The sequence below is a fragment of the Mastigoproctus giganteus genome, chromosome 10 (genome assembly GCF_048544385.1).
Source record: "Mastigoproctus giganteus isolate SK-2022 chromosome 10, ASM4854438v1, whole genome shotgun sequence".
Classification (NCBI taxonomy): Eukaryota; Metazoa; Arthropoda; class Arachnida; order Uropygi; family Thelyphonidae; genus Mastigoproctus; species Mastigoproctus giganteus.
The window spans coordinates 2,467,755-2,489,547 of NC_143584.1; the positions used below are offsets into that span (position 1 = coordinate 2,467,755).

At 37.1% G+C, this 21,793-nt stretch overlaps 1 protein-coding gene across 1 annotated transcript in view; it reads right to left on the reverse strand.

The window, feature by feature from the left end:
• Positions 1 to 510: 510 nt before the first annotated feature.
• The window catches only part of LOC150078632 (uncharacterized), a 29,251-nt gene continuing 7,968 nt past the window's right edge, over positions 511 to 21,793 (reverse strand). The window contains exon 2 of the mRNA XM_090383813.1: positions 511 to 584. The gene's annotated coding sequence lies outside the window, so the exon portion shown is untranslated. The remainder of the gene's footprint in view (positions 585 to 21,793) is intronic.

Below are 21,793 nucleotides of genomic sequence, written 5' to 3' on the forward strand. Positions count from 1 at the left end.
ATTTTAATAATATACGAGAAATGTCATAATATTCTTACATCAAAAGGTTATATACCATGGAAGATTTGTATAGCTTTTTTTTAAGTAAGCACTATTTACCTCTGGGGGTAAGAGAAATTTGTAGGTTATTAATTACTAAGCAGATGTTTTTCTGCTATCAGCTCATCCTTTTAAAAATAACTTTGTACAGCTTAAAAAAAAAAACAGCAACAAAAAACTTGATTATATATCACAAATTCAGAAAACTATTTCAAACATAATAAACACCCTCCAATTATTTATATACTACAGTATCACAAAATGATGAAGAGCTAGTATCAAATTGGAAGCATAAAGTGTTCATCTAGTCTGCATTTATTTAATCACTTTCTGCACTTATTTAATCACTGGTAACATGGTTTTTCACATCCAGAATAAATACAAAATGTTTAAATATATAAAAAGAAGTAATAGAAACTACAAATTACAGAAAAAAAAAGAAAAAAAAAAAAAAAAAAAAAAAAAAAAACTGTCCTATATTACTGACAGTTTGAAGATCTGGAAATTCTGGTGGGATATAAAGAGCACAGCACAGCCAGATTTACCTGAAAAATAAAGATTTTCAGTTAAATTGCCCATTAAATCATTCTTTCAACATATTTAAATGAGAATTAGCTGTAAGTATTCTTATCCAAATTAATGAAAAAGTCTGTTTTGTGTTAATTTCACAAATTAATACATCTCTTTGATGAGAAATTCATAACTCCAAAACGTGCCACTTTTCTTGCACATATATTTTTTTGCTAATAACTAAAGCTAGATCATCTCTTCTAATTATAATTAGTAATTATATATATATATATATATAAAATATAATACTCTGGGAATGGTAACATATACAGATTATGTTTTGGGCTTCACTGAATGATTACAAAGAAGTGAAGCAAGCACCTTGGGAAAAGTGGATAAGAATTGCTTTGGAACATTCTGACCTCAAATAAATCAATAAATAAAAAAAATCATGGAGCTACTCAAGACTTATTTTTGATGTTTGGTCCCTCCATAATATCCATAAGAACAGCCTAATTAAAACTAATATTCAGATGGGAATATTTCCCCTAGCTGAAAGTAACCTTGCAAATGCATATACTTATGATACTACTTGGAACTCTCCACTTCCTTCCTTCCTTTAATGAAGATATACTGATGAAAAACTAGTAGTATGCTTAGTGCAAATTGGATTTTAACCTAATTAGCATTTTTTGCATCAACAGTATTATACTTCCTTCTTATGTGTTAGAAACTTGATAATCTTTGGATAGTTATTTTCATAGTTTCAACTTTGCTAATTTTGCATTTTAACTTGGCCAATTTGGTTACAAGTAAATATAACAGAACAGATATAAAAATTTTGGTAGACAACTTCACCTGAATTGTCAACCTGGAGTTCCAATTTTATTTCACGGTAGTGTTTACCATTGCTAAAAATATAACTTTGTGTATGTGCATGCACACACGTGCAATGGGTGTTTAGTGGTGCATAAGCCTGCAGTGATTAAGTGTGTCTATTCATGGGAATGTGAAAGAACATAACTAAAAATGTAACCAGTTCATTTTCATTTCAGAAACCAGAAATATCTGTTAATGTTTCTCTTGCTGCCAATAATATGTTGTAGTATAGTTAAAAGAAGCTTGTGCACTCTGGATTCATTATGGTGATTTATTACGTAGCACAGAGCGAAATGGAAGACAGAATAAAAAAAATGACAAGTTTAATATTAAATTGTAAAACACTTATACATACAGTACAAATAGCTTTCAGTTATTATGGTAACCTTCATCAGTCAAACTAACAGTTTACGAATGTAGAACATAAGGGCGCGTAGTGCCAGTCATCTATAGTGAACTGCGTGATGTAATAGTTAACTGTTTGATGTTGAAGCCTGTAGTTATGATGTACGAACATTGCCAACATTTGTCACTCATGACAATGGTTGCTTCAATAATAGGGTGGACACGACATCCACTGCTTCTGTTGACTGAAGTATTAGAGCACGTGATGTGCAATGACTCCAACCAGGTGCTGCACCGGTAATGGTGGAACTGATTGCCAACCACGACATCACGGTGCAGGTCAATGTCGTGTCGACCAGAAGTGCTCAGCAATGGCCGAGTGTTTTATGTCTGCTGAGCGGATGGCTCTTTTGTGTTCTGAAAGAAGTTTGCCAAGCCATCTCTCAGTTTCTCTGATGTAGCAGCTAGTGCAGTCACGACAAGAAATGCAGTAGACTAGTCCACTTTGTAGTAAGGTGGGAACTGGTGTTTTCACTCTAGAGACGAAGGATTGCAATTTCCTGCCCGGGAGCTGTACGCACTTTATCCTATGTGATTTCAGGATCCTAGAAACCTGCTGTGATAGGTTTGAGTAGTATGGGATAAAGGTGCTTGCAGTGGAGTCATTACCTTGAAAGTTCCTGTTGGTTCTACGTGGTCATGTGTCTGCAGGTCTCATTGCACAGTCTGATTGCTAGAGTGCCAATGTTTTGGGTCCTGTTTCAACTGATAAAGTTTATTATTAGTTTGGGTGTGCCATAGCTCTTTCCACTGTGCAAGGCAAGTGGAAAGAGATTATCTTCTGAGGCTGGAACAGGGACAGAATTTAAAGGCAATGGAATTTTAGTAGTTTTAGCAGCCAGTTCATTCCTCTTTATCCCTGATTGTGCTGGGATCCAACAAAAGGTCACTGATTGATGACACTTTTCAATTTGCAATAGCAGGCTCCTGATTTGGTTTAAAACAGGGTGAATTTTGCAGTGCTGTAATTGTACGGAGAGAGGCAATAAAACTATACATTTTGAAAATGAGTAAAGATTCATATTTTCTAAAGCTAATTTTATTACATGTAATTCCAGTGAGAAGTTCATATACTCAAGTGGAATGTCAAAATGATAGTAGTAGTCAAAATGATAGTAGAGGGAAATAATGCTGCTGCAATGGCTTAAGAGTATCACACAGTGAAGCCAACTGGCTAACATTTATGTTTTAACCTTTCATTGAGAATCCTTTTTTAATATGCTGCTCACCAAAATCTTTAATTTATTAAAAAAAAAAAGCCTGCAGCAAAGGTAAATAAAAAGTGGAAGAAATTTGTGTTGCTTGAGGCCTCCATGGTATCATAGTCAGCATGTACCTCACCATTTGCCCCTCAGTCGGAGAGGTCACTGTTCAATTCCCATCAATGACTGGAGAAATTTCTAAAGTCCTTTCAAGTGAGGATTCTGTTAACTGGTCTCAAGTAAAGGGAACAGAGTATAGTATCACCTGCAGACAAATATAAGGTGTGAATGTGTGACAAAGCACTGGTACCATTAAATTGGCAATTTTTGTGTTAAGGCAACATGGATGAATGTGTGAGAAATTTCGTTTTATCACCATTGGAAAAACTTTTATATAAATCATGGCACTCCAAAACAGCACGAATATGCTACTGTACAAACATTTTTGAAGACATTCATTTATCTGAGAGTTATGATATATGCATTGAAAGGGCAATGGAATACACAGATCTAAAACTTGACTAAAACAGTAGGAGTTTTGTGAGAATATAAACTCAAAAATAAAATTTAATGATAAAAATAAGATATCTATTCTGAAGAGCACATAAGATAAGAATTCATTTTGGAAATTTAGGAATGGATATATACACAATAATGTAAATTTAGAGTAATACTATTATTCACTTTCCTTCCAGCTGTGTGAGAAGCAGAACGTTCACCAGCAAAGATGCCTGCTAATTGAGATTCATAATATATATATTTTTAAACATTAGTGAAAATGCATCTTTCTTTGTGATCAATATTGCAATAAATCAACCAAAATTATTTTGGTTGATTTATTGCAATATTGATCACAAAGAAAGTATTCGTAACCCAATTTGTCTAAGTGTTTCTCTTTATAAACCCAATTTGTCGATTATCCCTACACAAATTGGGTTTATAAAGAGAAACACATATGTACTGTGTTCATATTCAAAATTCACTTCACATCAGTACTTTTCATTCTAGAATATACATTGCCCATTTGAAACCTATTAGGCAGTCTGACAACCAAGCATATTGAGAGTGTGTAGAAACATTTTGTACAATACCTCTCCAACAGAAATCCACTATTTTATAGGTGTAAACACTACAACTTGCTGCGGGACTACTTTAATCTTCAACCAGTGACCACTTGCAGAAACAAGGCTGATATTAAACTGCTTAACCAGATATTGATAGGAAGCAACACCTCACCTGAACTGTTGGAGACAATATACTCTTAACTGCAAACTGGCAGCAGTCTTTAAAAGGGACATCATCAACAAGAATAGTGTTTTCCACACCAATGTGGGAAAGAACAGCATCATGAACAGACTGATCAATATTGCAAATATGACTAAATTAGTCAAGTTTCAGGAGCAAGACCTCAGAAGTTGAGGTATTTTAATTTTCAGAGCTTTTTAAGTTATAACATACACGTATAAATTATAAATCCAGTTTAATGTAAAAATACAAATATATATTAACTGGCAGTAGCTTTCGAGACTGGCATGTCTCTTCATCAACCGAAATTCAAATACAACGGATAAGTGCAATGAGCTGAGTGAGGCATGTTAACCATGTGCCATTGTGGTTGCACGGACGTGTGCTGCTTTTACTCCACTGATCATCTAGCATTAAAACGGTTTTTTGTTTTTTTTGGTAGTCATTGGCGCATAGGCTTCTGTGGCCATAATGCACCTCCCAAGGTTTTTGTAGTACTTTGATCCAAGCCCGAGGTGGGAATCGAACCCGCGACCTTTGGGTTGCCAGGCAGCACTTTACCCACCTGGCTAGCCCGGTCGGCGCATTAAAACGGTAATCTCACACACTACTCTAAGTTATGCTATTTTACTCAGTTCTTTTTTCCTATTTTTATAATTTACTTGTTCATTATTCAATACAAATTTATATTTATTTAATTTTTTTATGTTCTGTTATCACAAACTCTGCATCATATGCCATTTTTCGCTTTGCCATTGTGTATGATGTTATCTCCTTTTATTTATAGAAAATAAAAAAGTACAAGAAATTTCTGAAAAATAAAATAATGACAAGTTTATCCCTCCCAAATTTTGTGTTTTACCAAAATTGATATTGTCAAAAAGAAAAAAAAAAAAAATTTTTTTTTGCCAATAATCCTGCTCTATTTTTGGCCATAAAGTAAAAATAGGAAAAATTAATACAGTATTTAAAAGCATTTACGTACAGCACAATTTTTTGTTCTAAATTCCTCAAAACAATTCACTCTAGGTTTTGAGCATACGGTCTAAAAATCTGCTTGCAAAAGGGTTATAAAAACTGTGTATATATATATTTTTTAGAGCAGTTTTCTTTCACGTTTTCTGCTCATGCAACAGCGTTATTTTATTAAAGCCATGTTTCTGGATCAGTGCTATAGTCCTCTCTCCCCCCCTTTAAAGAATCCTGAGCCTGTCCCTGGTCAGAGTTGAATTTCTCCCTGTAAATGCCGCATTAACCTTGCAAATGCTAGACAAGTTGTGTTCAACATTGTAAAGCAGCAGTTCCAGAAGCACTTAGCATGCAAGCTATTTTCATGCCCTTTCTTCTGGCATCATGGGAAATCGTTGCTTTATTACATTCTACAAACAAACAGTATAGTGGGTTCAAGTCCTGTTGGAATTTTTAAAGGCCTCCAACTGAGGCTGTAGTTAGTTGATGTCAGGTGGAGCGTACTCCCTCCACCTGATATAGTTACCCCTTACAAGTTATTTTGGGGGTTTCAGCCTGCACAAAATGGCATGTGACCACATTTTACAAAATACAATACTTGATAAGCCACATGAACTAGCACATTATGACCAAAGAAGTCAATGAATCGAGAATTTACAAACATTGCAATCACATACAAAATTACTAACTGCTTTATTAAATTTCAGAATGCTTAGATATAGGCAGATATTGATGGTGATCATGACAATGTAAGCACCCTATATAACCAGCCGGAAAGATGAAATTACTAAAGTAGTTAAAGTATGAAACTATCTGCCATTTTGAGAAATATGTTTCAAAATGCCACTTTACTATGCCATGTTTCAAAGTGCAATCATTAAAAGGAAAGTACTCGTGGACATTTCTTCTTCTTCCTACCATCGAGGAGCAAGAGGTGGTCATATCCAAAACTATTACATCTAGAAGCACAACATCTGACAAGACTGATAATTTGTAAAACCTTCATCTGTATGTATATACACACACACACACACACACACACAATATGTACAAAATGGGGTCAAATGTTTCATGGCATTTTCTCACCACTTCTTCAGTGACAGCTGTCTTTGCAATATCATCATCACAAAAGATCAGTTCAGTCTTTGGGACCAAAATGTATTTTTAAATATATATAAATAAACACAGTAAACTCTAGTTATAATGCTTTCTAGCGGGGGGGGGGGGGGGATGCTAGCCGTGAAGAATGCTATAATCAGGATCTGCTTTTTGATGTTAAATCTGTACAGTATAAACATATGATATTTGCACTAGAAACAATTTCTATTAAGTAAACAACTGCACTACATAATTCCTAGAATTTATTTGGTATCATCATCCCTTCCCAAAACTAAACATACGATAGAAGAAAGCAAGCTTATACAGCATTAGCCAAAAAAATAAAAAAAACCCTTCTCATTTCACACACACACACATTCACTCCAAGAGTTTGTCTAGTTCTACCTTGAATTTATTTAAGCTGTTAAGCTTCCATCTGTCGTAGAAGTTGTTCCAGCAATCAACCACCCGCTAGCTAAATGCAAATTTCTGCATGTCTATTCTACAACCTGTCTTTCCTTGGTTTGAATTTATGGCCACCTCAGGTGCATAATCTTCGCAACAGGAAGAATCCTATCAGCACTGAGCTTGCTCAAACCATTCAAGGCCTTATACACTTCAATCAGATTACCTCGCAGGTGTCTGGTCTTCAGGACACTGCAATTTGCAGCACTTAAGCCTTTCTTGGTAAGAGAAACCCTTTTGTCCCACTCACCAATCTCAACATCCTTCCTAAAATGAGGCCTCCAGACCTGCACGACTCAGAAAACTTCATATCTGACTGCACAATTATACTCGGGTCTTTTTCTTTCCCCACTTCTATGCGTGTCGTACCGCACAGTTGGTATGTTACTCTGGGGTTACTGCTACCCATATGCAGTACTTTGCATTTGTCAACGTTAAACTTCAGTTGACACCTCTCAGCCCATTTGCTCAATTTTTCTAAATGCTATTGCAGTAGCGCACTCTCATTAATAACCCTGCCAAATGTTGAATCATCTGCAAACTTGGATGTTAAGCCCAATACACCTTCATCAATATCACTGACAAATACAGAAAACAACAATGGGCTCAAGACTAAACTCTGGGGGACTTCACTAATTACATTAGTCCACGAAGAGCAGTGTCCATTGATTACCACTCTGTCTTTTCCTACTCAACCATCCCTTTATTTATAGCAGCAACTTGCCCATAATGCCATACGGTTCCAATTTGTACAGTAGTTTTCCTATGTGTAACAGTATCAAAAGCTTTCCTAAAATCCAAGTATATGATATCAAAATTAATTTTTGCATCCAGTTCCTTTGTGACCACATCATAGTATCCAATCAAATTGGTCAGACCAGACTTTCCCTTAACAAATCCATGTTGTCTGAACTATAACTGCAGACTTGTCTAGATGATCCTGCAATGCTTCTTTAACCAATTATTCCATTATTTTCCTCTGAACAGAAGTTAAATTAACAGGTCTGTAATTACTTGTGTTATCCTTTGTGAACTGGGGATACATCAGCATATCTCCAGTCCATGAGACCTAGCCCAAATCCAAGGATGCTCTCATGATCATGGCTAAGGGTTTACTTCCCTTGCTGCCTCATCTAATATAACTGGATAGATCCCATCCACCCCTGGTGTCTTTATTACATTTAACTTCAACAATTTCTCCTCCACTTTGCTCTCAGTTATTACAAAATCCTTTAGTTCCCTGTTACAGCTTGATAAACGTCTGGCAGTCTCCCTTAATTCCTCATGTGTGAATGTAGATGCAAAATACTCGTTAAATTTGTCAACTACCTGAGCAGGATCACCAACAGTAGAACCATCGATATGAAATGGGCCAATCTGATTCATCTCTTTCATTCTAGAGTTTACATAAGGAAAAATAAAAATCTTTGCTGTTCCTCTTTGCATCCTTTGCCAAAAATTTAATCTGCCTTTGCTTTCCTGACCTCCTTTGTTACTTCATTATAGACTAGCTTATATATACCATATGCTTCTGTGTCTCCTGATAATTTATATGCATCCCATGCACTTTTCTTCTCTGCCATAAGTCTCATTAGTTCATCTGATATTCATTTAGGCCTAAACCTTGAACAGTATTTCTTAGTTGGAACAAAAAGCCTAGTAACTTCCAAGATTACTTCTTTGAATGCTTGCCATTTAGAATTTGCTGTTGGTAACATCATCAGTTGGTCCCACTGTATAGAATCTAAAATCTGAGATAAATCTGTCTGAAATAATAAATAAAAAAAAAAAAAAAAAAAAAAAGGGTTATATCTGGATTTTGTCTTCCTTGGATCTTAAAAAAAGAAGTGGAAAAGCATTTTACACAGGAAGGCATGGCACATCATATGATTGTCTGTTGGGTCAAGTTAAAAAAAAAAAAAAGTGCTAAAAGCAGGAATGTAAAAAAGGAGTTTGTTGTATATATTTTTATACTTTAATATATAAAATAATCAAAACAATGACAACTTGTAATCTGTGGTTTGGCTTTTTTTTTTTTAGGAGCATTAGCAACTAAGGCCATATTGCTCTGGGATATGCGGTGATCATTCCCTGACCTTTCCGCATCCTCCGTATTTGGTGGCGACGGGCTCGAACCCCGGTCTAATCAAGAAGCATGTGCTACGCACTGCTGCTCCTTCCCGCCTGGCTACGGAGGCACCTTTGTAATCTGTGAACAAAAACAAAGATGTGATTATTAAAACCCCCACTATCATATATTAAGTTAGTTCAGCATACTAAAGAATTGTCAGAATGAGAACATCACATTAAGTGCAACAATAACAGAAGTCAAGACCAGAGAATTAAATAACTAAAAAGGTATGACTTCATTTTACATCATAGTTCTATGGAGTGAGGCTACAAACTACATGTTTTAATCTCTAGGTTCACACAGACCTAGAGTTAAAAACAAGCTACATAAAAGCCAATTGAGAGGTATTATATCATATATATAGGGTGTCTCAAAAATACACGGCATAACTTCAGGAATGAGTTCCTCATATGTAGACAATAAAAATATTTTATATCAACAGAAATAGTTCCGGAAATGCTTATCTCCAGCAGGTGATTTCCTTCATCACAAGGTACTGACAGAATCTGGTGATTTTCCATTCCGACTGTGTACTCAAATCAGGAGCAAGCGGATATGCACTTTATGTACGGTTTGGCAGATGGAAATGCTCTGGAGACTCATTGTTTGTACCACGAAATGTTCCCAGAACGAAGATGTCCAGACAGGAAAGTGTTCGAAGGTATCCATCGCCGCCTTTGTGAACATGGGACCTTTACACCTCATGCTGCCGACAGAGGATGACCAAGATATACGACTCCTGAAGTAGAAGAGATTTTGGATGTTGTGCGTGTGCCACTCCTGGAATCAGCACACGCAGAATAGCAATGCAACTGGCTTTTCAACATTCGACTATTTGGAGAGTGTTGCGAGAACACCAACTGTATCCTTACTATCTGCAATGGGTACAGGCCTTGTCACCAGCAGATTACCCTGTGCGAGTAATGTTCTGCCAGTGGTTCTTGCAGCAGTATGGTACAACTGCAGTATGATAGGTGGAACAGGACCAGGGTATGTCTGCCAGGGGCAAAGGTTGATGACGTTGTAGAGCGAATATCATCTTTTAAGGGCACAAAAGGTGATATAGTTGTACACGTTGGCACTAATAATATTAAGAGTAGGAGACCGGCAGAATTACTTAACAAGTACAGGTCACTGTTGAACAAAAGCTGAGAATTAGGGTTGAATTAGAAAGTGTCTGCAATTCTGGCAAGACACGATAGGAGGGAGTATATGATGAGAGCCTTGTCGATCAATTCGGCCCTGGAAAGATTGTGCAAGGCTCAAGGGGTAGAATTTTTTTCAGCCTGGACTGTACTTGTTAACAGGAGAGATTGCTTCTACAGGGATGGGATACACTTAAATAGAAAGGGTGCAAGAATATTTGCTGATGCTATCGAGGCAGTGTTAGGTGGGTCGGAAAACTGCTAGCTTGGGGGGAGACAAAGACCAATAGATTGACAGTAGCCACTGGCAGAGGTGAAAGAGATTCTTGCGCTGCTTCTATTAGAATGAGCAGAAGCCTGAAAAACAAGATGCATGGTATTTCAGAGACTGCTGGGAGCCATTGCGGTACAAGTAAACACATGGGTTGTGTAAGGGTAGCTAAGAATAGAAACAGGTGCAGGTATACTTGCGTGTACACCAATGCTAGGAGTTTAGTAAATAAATTTGATGAATTTGAGGTATTGCTCAAAACATCGAAGGCAGATATTGTTGGGATATCAGAGACGTGGTGTCACACAGATATAAGGGATGCAGAACTGCAATTTGCGGAGTACAACGTCTACAGAAAGGATAGACAGGATAGGAAGGGGGGAGGGGTTATGCTATTAGTTAAGAAACACATAAAAACCAAGGAAGTGAAGCCAGTCGACATCGCTGGACAGTGCAGTGTGGAGTCAGTTTGGTGTGACATAAACATTGGGAGATCAAAATTGAGAGTAGGAGTCTGCTATAGGCCTAATGACTCTGATGAGTATAATAAGAAACTGTTCGGAGAAATAGAGTGGGCCAGTAAATCAGAGAGTCTTATAATGGGAGATTTTAATTTCCCAGATATTGACTGGAATTTGGGGGCTGGTTACTCACACACTAGCAGGGCTTTTGTGGATTTATTGGATGATTGTTTTCTACATCAGCATGTCCGGGAGGCAACTAGAGGGAGTAATACTCTTGATTTGATTATCAGCAGTGATTCTTCATGCATTAAGAATCTGCAGATAAATGAACCACTAGGTGGCAGTGATCACAGTGTGCTGAAGTGGGATTTACTCAAAGACGTAACTACCATTAGGGGTAAAGGGAAGGGTTTTTGCTTCCGTAAAGGCGACTACGATGGACTGAGACAGTATTTAAATTCTATACAGTGGGACCAACTGATGATGTTACCAACAGCAAATTCAAAATGGGAAGCATTCAAAGAACTTATCTTGGAAGCTACTAGGCTTTACATACCAACTAAGAAATATTGTTCAAGGTTTAGGCCAAAATGGATGTCAGATGAACTAATGAGGCATATGGCAGAGAAGAAAAATGCATGGGATACATACAAATTAACACATGACACAGAAGCCTATGATAGATACAAGTTGATATGCAACCAAGTTACAAAGGAGGTTATGCAGGCAAAGGCAGATTACGAGAAATCCTTGGCAAGCGATGCAAAGAAAAACAGCAAAGAGTTCTTTACTTATGTAAACTCTAGAAGGAAGGGGATGAATCAGATTGGTCCACTTGATATTGATGGGTCAACTGTTGATGATCCTGCTCAGGTAGCTAACAAACTAAATGAATATTTTGCATCGACATTCACACATGAGGAGTTATTCAGCAAGGGGAATGCCAGAGGTGTATTCAACTCTAGCAGTAAGCTACAGAATCTTGAAATAATTGGGAGTAAAGTGGAGGAGAAACTGTTGAAGATAAACACAAGAAAGGCACCCGGGGTGGATGGGATCTATCCAGTTATATTAAAGGAGGCAGCAAAGGAAGTAAGCAAACCCTTAGCCATAATTATGAGAGCTTTCTTGGATTCAGGGGAGGTACCCATAGACTGGAAATGTGCAAATGTGACCCCAATTCACAAAGGAGGATCAAAGGCTGACACAAGTAATTATAGACCTGTGAGCTTAACTTCTCTTCCAGGAAAATTAATGGAGGCACTGGTTAAAGAAGCACTGCAGGATCATTTAGACAAGACTTCAGTTATAGCTCAGACACAGCATGGTTTTGTTAAGGGGAAGTCTTGCCTGACCAACTTGATTGGATACTATGATGCAGTCACAAAAGAACTGGATGCAGGGAATAACTTTGATATTACTGTATATACTTGGATCTTAGAAAGGCTTTTGATACTGTTGCACATGGAAGACTGCTACACAAATTGGAGCAGTGTGACATTGGAGGCAAATTGCTGCTATGGATAAAGGGGTGGTTGAGGGGGAGAAGACAGAGAGTGGTAATCAATGGACACTGCTCATCGTGGACTGATGTTATTAGTGGAGTCCCTCAGGGCTCAGTGTTGGGTCCATTATTGTTTTCTGTATTTATAAATGATATTGATGATGGTATATCGGGCTTAATGTCCAAGTTTGCAGACGATACAAAGGTTGGCAGGGTTGTCAAGGACACTACTGACACTATGCTGCTGCAACAGGATCTGGAAAGGTTGAGCAGATGGGCTGAGAGGTGGCAAATGAAGTTTAACATTGACAAATGTAAAGTACTACACATGGGAAACAGCAACCCCAGAGCAACGTATCAACTCTGTGGTACTACACTGACAGTGGTAGAGAATGAAAGGGACTTGGGGGTGGTTGTGCAGGCAGATATGAAGTTCTCTGAGCAGTGCAGACGGGCTGCAAGAGTAGCTCATGGAGTATTGTCAATGATATACAGGAATTTTTCCAGCAGGGATAAGGAGGTGATTATTCCATTGTATAAGGCAATGGTCAGGCCACACCTAGAGTACTGTATACAGGTCTGGAGGCCTCATTTCAAGAAGGATGTAGAGCTGCTGGAACGAATACAGAGAAGGGCAACAAGATTAGTGAATGGAACAAAGGGGTGCTCTTACGAAGAAAGGCTTAAGTTTTGCAAATTACAGTGTCTGGAGACTAGGCACCAGGGAGGTGATCTGATAGAGGTGTATAAAGCCTTGAATGGTTTAAGCATGCTCAATGCTGATGCGATTCTTCCTCTAGCTCAGAAAAATCACCTGAGAGGGCATAAATTCAAATTGAGGAAAGATAGATGTAGGATAGACGTGAGGAAATTTGCCTTTAGCCAGCGGGTGGTTGGTTGGTGGAACAGACTTCCATCCCTTGTGGTGGAGGTTGATAGCCTAAATAAGTTTAAGGCTCAGCTGGACAGGTCTTTGGAACGAACAGAGGGGTGAAGTGGAAGTGGGTTTTTTTTTTTTTTTTTTTTTGGCTGATGCTGCATAAGCTTGCTTTCTTGCATCAAATGCCTCTACTAATGCTAATATCCCTTTCTGTGGCATTCTTTCATCCGACCGGGTTAGCCGGGTGGGTAAAGTGCCTGCCTGGCAACAAAGGTCACGGGTTTGGATCAAAGTACTGCAAAAAAAAAAAAAAAAAACCCTTGGGAGGTGCATTATGGCCACAGAAGCCAATGCGCCAACAACTACCAAAAAAAAAAAGAAAAAAAAAAAAAAAAAGGAGAAAAAAAAAAAAGGAAAAAAAAAAGGAAAAAAAAAAAAGGGAAAAAAAAAAAAGGAAAAAAAAAAAAGGAAAAAAAAAAAGGAAAAAAAAAGTGGCATGATTGTTCATCATTACTTTTGTTTTAGCCATATTCATCATTAGTTCAAAATCCTTACTAACTCTGCACAACTGATTAAGATTTTCCTCTAATTCTTTGGGATCGTGGCTTATGATCACAATGTCAGCTGCAAATTGTAAATGGTTTAGATACTCTCCATTCACAGTGACTTCTTTCTGCAACCAGTCTAATCTTCTGAAAGCTTCCTCAAGGGCAGCAGTAAACAACTCCAGAAATATTGTCTCTCCTTGTCAAACTTCTTTTTCAATTTTAAATTTGTTACCATCTTTGTCTAGTCTAATAAAGGAGATAGCATTCTCATATATTTTCTTTAATATCATAATGTATGGGTATCTATGCCTTGTCTTTCCAATGCCCGAAACATTGCCTTATGCTGTATGAAGTCAAATGCCTTTTGATAATCCACAAATGGCAGGCATAATGGTGTTTTATATTCATTTGCTCTCTCCATTAGCTGCGATATTATGTGAAGGTGATCCATAGTTGAGAATCCTGTCCTAAAGCTAGCTTGCTCCTTTGATTGGTTCTCGTCAACTATTCTTTCTAATCTGTTAATAATGACCCTTGTGAACAACTTGTAGATGTGGGACAACAAGATAATTGGTCTATAATTTCCAATTTATCTCCTTTCTTATGCAGCAAAATTATGATTGCATTATTCCACTCCTTGGGTGTCACTCCTTTCCTAATGTATTTTGTGAAGAGTCTTGCCAGTTTCTATGTCATGTCTCTTCCTCCCAATTTTAACAACTCTACAGTAACTTTATCTTCACCCAGTGCTTTCTGATCTTTCATTTTCTTCAATGAATGTTCTACCCCATCAGGAAGGATATTGGGTATGTTGTAAGTGTTGCTAATTTGTGATCCATCTTCCCCATCATCATTCCCTTGCTCCTTATAATAATATTTTATAGTAGTCTTCTGCTATTTATAAGTACACCATCACTATTCTTCAGTTATATAAGGGAAACTTGTTTAAAAGAGGTTTAATTTTATTTTACAGTTATAGAAAGCTTTCAAGATGATTCCAAATCCCAAAATTAAAAGCTCAGGCCTTCTATACAGAATAACTCCATTCACTATGCCTTGCCTGGCAGATACACTTTTTCCTTCCTGGTACAATGCAAGCACCCAATGGAATAAAACCTGACAAATGTGAATTTATTTCACAAGATGAGAGATTATGTAGTTAAAACAAAAATTTTTTATGTACATACCCACCCACTGAGGAGTAGCCAACTAATGCTGAAACAGCTGTCTGGGTGGTGGTACCCACTGAGAAGTAACAGTAGTCTTCTTCTCTATTGGGGAAGTGTCACTTATTCAAAGTATGCAATATAATGTGATGATGCCTTTTAATAATACAACTTCAACTGCTATAGACACTTATTAATTTATATATATAGTAAATAACAATTTTATTCTGTAATTAAAAATGTTAGTTTTATATCAATTAAATTATACTTTTTGTTTAAAATATCTGAAAAGAAGCAAAAAAAAAAAAAGTTAAACTCTGACACCCTTGAGACTAAAATTATAGCATACTGTGTTATTCTATAAATATGTACATAGAGAAGAGCTAGTTGTTGGCTGGGCAAAGTCCAGAGTTCAAGAAGCTTTCTAAGCATTATATAATTTTCCAAAGTTGTTTTGACAGTGCTGCTGATAAATAAATATGTTATGAAAGATGTTAGTTAAGTCCTCTTTTGGAAAGCCAAACTGATATATTTTGAGATAATGTCTGAAAATAATTTAATGTTATGATAATGAGTCATTTAAACACAGAAATTCATTAGTTCTAAATTAATGCTGAAAACAGACAAAATGTTTTCCTAGGATATATTTTCAAAAACAACAACAAAAAAAAAAGTTACAAACATCAGGGTTGTATTAAATTTGAAAAATTCAGATACACCTGGTATGTTATTCGTTACATGCTATTTATTACAAATAAAATGAATGTGCCACAAGGTTGAGAACCTTAGAAAATCATCAACTTCTTAACAACTGCTTGGAAATATATAGAGAACACAGTGAACACCTCACTCAGTGTGAAACAGATCCAGCTCAGATGCTGAAAATATATATCTGCCAATATTCAGATACATCTGGACCACAATTCTTGAAAACCTGCAGCTTGACTGCACTGTATTAATGCAATATTCCCTGAAAGACCAGAAGCTATGATGCCACAGGGCTTCTTTCTGGATACTTTCCCTTCAGCAATCCCACAAAAAGAAACTCCCATCCATTAAATATTAAAACCAGTAGACAATGGCTTACAGCAGGGGTGGGATGGGAGGGTTTAGGACTGACCAAAAATCATCCTCTGACTGTTTGGTCGTCCCGGAGTATAAACAGAAAATTTATTTATTATTTTATTTATGTTCAATCACATGCAAAAATTAAGACAGTTTATAAAATAAATAATATTCTTTTATGTAATGATTTTTACAGTTTGAGTCATCTATTCCTTTTAATTCTAGTATATATAATTAAATGGATTTAATTATATTTATTATAAATTAATATTATTTATATTTAAAAGGTTTATTTTGTCAATAAACTTTTTTTTCAGGTATGTTCACAAATACCTAAAGTACCACATATCCATCCAACTGCACATAACTTGAATTCCTGGTGAATGGATTTTTAAAATTTTATATTTTACTGTTTTAAGACAAAACAGTCAAACATATAATATAATTAAATTAAATTAAGTTAAATTAACATAAAGTAAAGAGTAAATTCTGACTGTTTCTCATGATTAATTAGGGTTGGTTTATATGGCACCAAACGGTGGTGCCATACAAACCTTTCACACAGTTGACCATGGAATATTAGTTATGAACCGTGTTCTGACACTAGTAACTGACAGCCATACTCTCAAAAGTAACACCATCAATGGTGCCCTCAGAAACCAGTCACTTTCTCTGGATGACAATACAAATTGCTTGTTGCATCACACTTTTGTGCCATGTTTAAGATACTCAGTGTGTTTATTTGGCTACAGAAGTGAGGACAGAGGCGGATTTAACGGCAGGCGCACCGGGCGCCCTGGGCCCGGACTTCTGAAGGGCCCACGCAAAACCCCAACAAATTAGTTGAGCATATTAGTTCAAAACTTTGTGATAATTATTATGCTATTATTAATTATATTATACATATATTATATTCAAATTTTATTGGAAATAAAACATTAATAGTATATAATATTTTTTATTTATTTAAAAAATTGGTTGACATGTATTTTTATTTTCCCTGTCTCTCTCTGTTTTTTTAAGGGGCCCAATATTTTCTTCTGCGCCCGGAGCCTCAACAGACCTTAATCCGCTCCTGAGTGAGGAACTGCAAAGCCCAGAAAGAGCAGCAAGATAAAGTTAGGGAAAAGACTAAGTAACTTTAAGGGGCATGTCAAGGGTCATACTTAGTCTTAACTGTGTTTACAGTAGTCAGGAGTGGTGTCAGTAAAATGGGCAAATTTTAACTCTGGTTAGGACCAACTAATGCACATTATAGGGCTAACGGAAATGTGGTGCCACCCAGAAATTGAAGATGACAGGTTCCACTTTGGTATATATAAGGTATTTAGGAAGGATAGAATAGGTGGCGTGGTCATGCTTCTTATCAAAAGCATGCCAGAGTACAGCAAGTTTGATGGAAGCAAAAGGCATAATGAGAGTAGGATTAATGCACAGATAGACCACAAGATTATGAAGAGTATGAGTCTCTACAAGCAGATGGAATGGGCAAGCAAGCATGAATATCTTATTATGGGCGACTTCAATATGCCCATGATTAATTTAAATAAGTGAACTATGGAAAATGAACCATGGGGAACAAAATTTTTAAATAAACTAGATTATTATTTGTACCAGCATGCTAGAGGAAAATAAGAGTCAGAATATTCTAGATCTCATCATAATTCATATGATATCATATGGCTTAACAGTACAGGAACTATGGCAGGTAGTGATCATGCAGTTGTTAGTTGAAAGACGAAGAAAGATGTTGCAGTAGTTAAGTGTGTGGGTTTTATTTTTAGAAAAGGGAACTATGATAGTTTTAGGGATTGAATGGAATCCGTCAGTTGGGAGGATTGCAGAGGGAGGGCGAATACATTAGAATTATAGAATACCTTTAAAGCAATAATCACAGAAATCATAAGTGCATATATACCATTAAGAAAATATGCATGAAGAGAATACACAGATGGATGAATATGGTGCTAGCTAGTCTAAAAGCAGTAAAAGACAGCATGGAAAAGTTACAGCAAGATGAAAAGTACTGAAGCATATAGCAGCTACAAACTGATCTATAATAGTACCACAGAAAAGGTTAAGGAGACAAGGCTGAATACAAGAAAGCCCTGGAAAAAAAAAAAAAAAAAGTATGTCATTTCACCTGTCCATCAACACTAACAGTTTATCTTGTTCTTTCACAGATTTATTCAAACCATCCTGCCAATCTATCATCTGCAAAATTAGACACTAAGCCTGATATTGATATGCCTTCATCAGTATCATTAATAAATATAGAAAACAACAAATGGGCTCAGAACTACACACTGAGGACTTTGCTAATAACATTAGTCCAAGACAACATACCCACTGATAACCACTTTGTCTTCTCCCATTCAACCATCCCTTTCTCCATAGCAGCAACTTGCCCTTAATGCCACATTACTCCGATTGTACATTCTTTTACATGCAATAGTAAAAAGCTTTTCTGGAATCTAAGTATATGATGTCAAAATTATGTTTTTCATCCAGTTTCTTTGTTACTGTTTCATAGCATCCAATCAGATTGGTCAGACAGGACTACACTTTAAGAAATCTATGCTGTGACTGCAGTATAACTGCATTCCTGTCTAGATGACTTGCATTACTTCTTTAACCAGTGACTCCCTGGTTAAATGTTCCATTAGTTTCCCTGGAACAGAAGTCAAGCAGATAGTCTGTAAATTACTCATGTCTACCATTGATCCCCTTTTGCAGATTGGAGATACATTTGCACACTGACAGTTCACAGGATCTCCCCGAATCCAGAGTTTCTCTCATAATCATGGCTAAAGGTTTGCTTACCTCCTCTCCTTTAATATAACTGGGCAGATCTCATCTGCCCCAAACTGCCACTTTTTTACATTTAACTTCAACAATTTCTACTTATCAAAAGCAGCCAGAGTGCAAAAAGAGCATTTGTTGAGTCAGATGATATATGACTGTCAGTATAAAATCTGAGTAAAGTGAGTTAGATGGAAGCAAAAAGGTATTATGCATAATGCATAAATTTTCCTCTCAGTTATCACTGAATCATTCAGCTCTGGCATCCCCATACCTAAGAAATTCCGCATTGTGAATGTAGATGCATACCCAATCAGTTTGTCTGCAACCTAAGCAGGATCATCAACAGTTAAACTCAATATTAGCATTAGTAGAGGCATACGATGTAAGAAAAGCAAGCTTATACAGCATCAGCAAAAAAAAAAAAAAACACCTTCCCATTTCACCCATCCATTCACTCCAAAAGTTTGTCCACTTTTTACTTGAATTTATTTAAGCTATTAACTTCCAGAATAGCAGATGGAAGTTTGTTCCAGCAAAAACTACCCCTCTGGCTAAAGGCAAATTTCTGCACATCTATTTGAACTGTCTTTCCTCAATTTCAGTTTATGAAATTGAGGAAAGACAGTTTCTCTTGCTCTTTCTCCGATTACAAACCCTTCAGGTTTTTAATCTGAGCAAAGGAAGAATCCCATCAGCATTGAGCCTGCTCAATCCACTCAAGACTGTATACACCTCAATCAGATCACCTCACAGATGCCTAGTCTCCAGACGCAGCAATTTGCAGAACTTAAGCCTTTCTTGGCAAGAGCACCCCTTTGTTCCCCTCATCAGTTTTGTTGCCCTTCTCTGTACTCGTTCTAGTAATGCACATCCTTCCTAAAATGAAGCTTCTGGACCTGTATGCAGTACTCAAGGTGTAGCCTGATCATTGCCTTATACAAGAGCATAATCGCATCCTTATCCCTGCTAGAAAAATTCCTGTATATCATCAACAAGATCCCAGGAATTTTTCTAGCAGGGATAAGGAGGTGATTATCCCCTTGTATAAGGCAATGGTCAGGCCACACCTTGAGTACTGCATACAGGTCTGGTAGCCTCATTTTAGGAAGGATGTAGACATCAAATGGACCAATGTGATTCAACCCCTTACTTCTGCTGTTAATATAAGTAAAGAAATCTTTGCTGCTTTTCTTTGCATTCTTTGCCAGAGACTTCTACTAATCTGCCTATGTTCCTTTGTGACTTGATTGCAAACTACTTTATATCTACTGTAGGCATCTGTATCACTTGATAATTTAAATGCATCCCATGAATTTTTTTTGATGCCAAAGTTTCACCAGTTCAGCTGACATCCATTTAGGGCTATGCCTTAACTGTATTTCTTGTCTCATATATAATGCTAGTAGCTTCTTCTAACATCCCTGGATACTTCCCATTTAGAAAGTGCTGTTTGCAACTCCATCAGTTGGTCCCACTGCACAGGATTTAAAAAGACTACTGTATCTGAGATTGCTGTAGTCATTTTTACAAAAGCAAAGCCCTTTCTCTTGCCTTTGACAGTAGTTACCACCTTATGCCAATCCCACTGATACATCATATGATGGTGCCTCCGTAGCCAGGTGGGAAGGTGCAGCAGTGTGTAGCACACGCTTCTTGATTAGACCGGGGTTTCGAGCCCGTCACCACCAAATACGGAGGATGCAGAAAGGTCAGGGAATGACCACCGCATATCCCGGAGCAATATGGCCTTAGTTGCTAATGCTCCTAAAAACCAAATAACAACAATCATATGATCACTGTTACCTAATGGGTCTTTTATCTGCAGATTCTTAATGCATGAAGGGTCACTACTGATAATCAGATCAAGAGCACACTGTTTTCCCTTGCTGCCTCTGTAACATGCTGATGTAGGAAACAGTCTTCCAAAAAGTCCACAAAATTGTGCTAGTGTGTGAGTGACCAACCCACAAGGTCCAGTCAATATGTTGAAGGCTAAAGTCCCTCCATTATCAGACATTCTGATATACTAGCCCACTCTATACAGTCTCTACACGTTTGTTATACTCATCACGGCCCTTAGGCCTATAGCAAAATCCTAATCTCTGTTTCTAATTTCTGTTTTCCAGTCTTATGTCACACCATATTGACTCAGCATTACATTGGCTACCCATGTCCACTGATTTTGATTTTATGTGCTTCTTAACTAAGAGCATAACTCTACTGTATTTCTGTCCTTTCTATACACATTATACTTTTGGCATATAGTGGAAACCCTGGTTACTGCCTTTACATACAAGAATACTTTGTACACATACTGCACCCACTGGATTTGTACTACCTCCGGTGAGTGCACGATTTGTGCTTCTTGCATGACAGTTTAATAGCAGACCCAGGCCCAGCTGCTCGTGCCAGGGATGGGCACTAGGTAGCAGCTGCCCAGATGTTGGTTGCTTCCTGGTAGTTAAAGAGGCCTGACATGCACAACACCCAACACACGCAAACAATCCTTGAAATACTGACTTATTTACTTTCCTGTTCTAAATTGAACTAAGTTATTAAATTAAGCTCAATTAAATTAAATTAATTTAACTAAATTTAAAAAAAAAAAAAATATATATATATATATATTGGCTTTGATTTCCATTCTTCACCTTTTTCATGTCAAGCCCATTTAGCACTATTACTGTTTAAAACAGAAGTTCCAGGTGGAGATGGGCGTATGCCTACGGGCCACCCTGACACAGTACACACCGTAGGCTCCTCGTGCCTAGGGACAGGCAGCAGCAGCAGCTGTCGGCTGCTCCCTGGTGGCAAAGTGGCCTGACACTAACAACTAGAACACACACACACTTTTCAGTGTTAGTACAGATGTACATTCAGAGTTTCCAATCTACTTTAGGAAACACATCTGTTTCCAAGAAGAATTCTTCTTGCCAACCACCATGTAAAGCTGTCCCAGATACTTTCCTCTTTTATGGTTTGAATTCTAGTTACATTTAATA